The following is a 1,527-nucleotide window of genomic DNA, read 5'->3' as shown; positions in this document are numbered from 1 at the left end:
CAGATTTTCTATTCCTTCTTTTTGTTCAGCCCATATCTTCTTCATGTCCTCCCTCAATTTATCGATTTGGTTTTTGAAGAGTTCTTCCATTTCTGTTCGTATATTCAGCATTAGTTGTCTCAGCTCCTGTATCTCATTTGAACTATTGGTTTGTTCCTTTGACTGGGCCATATCTTCAATTTTCCGAGCGTCATCCATTATTTTCTGCTGGTGTCTGGGCATTTGATCAGATTTCCCTGGGTGTGGGACCCAGCTGGTTGAAAGGTTTTTCTGTGAAATCTCTGGGCTCTGTTTTTCTTTTCCTGCCCAGTAGGTGGCGCTCGTGGCGCTCGTCTGTCTGCACGGCAGTCGCCCCGGAAACCGCGCGTGGAGGCGGGGGTCGCTGGCCGCCGCGGCTTGGGAGAGTGCCGGTCCTAATTGCCCAGCTGACCCGAAACGCCAAGCGTGATGGGAGGGCCCCGCTATCCAACGTTCCCAGTCAGACCGGGGAGCCACGTGCAGGGAGGGGACCCCAGTCGCCAGCCGCCCCAGCCGGGAAAACGCGCGCCCCTCGAGTATCTCACCGCAGCAGATTCTCCCTGCCCATTCAGCTGTTCCAGAATGGGGTACGCTGTCTTTTTGGTCTCTGTCGTGACTCCGGGAGCTGTTTCGTATTCTTTCTGTTTCTTTAGTTGCTTTTCTGGAGGAGGAACTAAGACCCGCGCGTCTTACTAAGCCGCCATCTTCTCCGGAACCCTCTGCTTCTTTTTATTTTATTTTTTATTAATAAAAAAAATTAACAACAAACAAAACAATAAGTTATCATTCCATTCTACATATATAATCAGTAATTCTTAATATCATCACATAGTTGCATATTCATCATTTCTTAGAACATTTGCATCGATTTAGAAAAAGAGATAAAAAGACAACAGAAAAAGAAATAAAACAATAATAGAGAAAAAAAAAAGTTATACATACCATACCCCTTACCCCTCGCTTTCATTTACCACTAGCATTTCAAACTAACTTTATTTTAACATTTGTTCCCCCTACTATTTATTTTTATTCCATATGTTCTACTCTTTTGTTGATATGGTAGATAAAAGGAGCATCAGACACAAGGTTTTCACATTCACAGAATCACACTGTGAAAGCTACTGTGTTCCAGTAGCCATGTTTCTTGATGATGATTGAATAATGATATAGCTTTCACAAGGTCCTCTGCTTCTTACCACCATATTTGAACCTGTGCTTGACAAAGAGAAACTAAACATTAATAATCAGGGGTACCCAATTTTAAGTTCCTCAGTATCACAATGTCTCACTTAATCCATCCAGGCCACTCCGTGGATGGCCTTCTAAGAAATGACAGAGCAGGATCAGAAACCAAGACTTCTAGCTCTAGACTCTGTGCTCTCTCTGCTGTGATTTCATTTTTGTTAAGGTTCTTTTTTTTTTTCACATTTGTCCAGCATTTATGCCATTCTCCAGAAACCAAGGCTGGTCTTTCTTTTTCTTCCCTTGAAAAATTTAATTCCAATTTTC

This window comes from Tamandua tetradactyla, chromosome 4 (genome assembly GCF_023851605.1).
Source record: "Tamandua tetradactyla isolate mTamTet1 chromosome 4, mTamTet1.pri, whole genome shotgun sequence".
NCBI lineage: Eukaryota > Metazoa > Chordata > Mammalia > Pilosa > Myrmecophagidae > Tamandua > Tamandua tetradactyla.
This window is presented reverse-complemented; position numbering follows the sequence as displayed.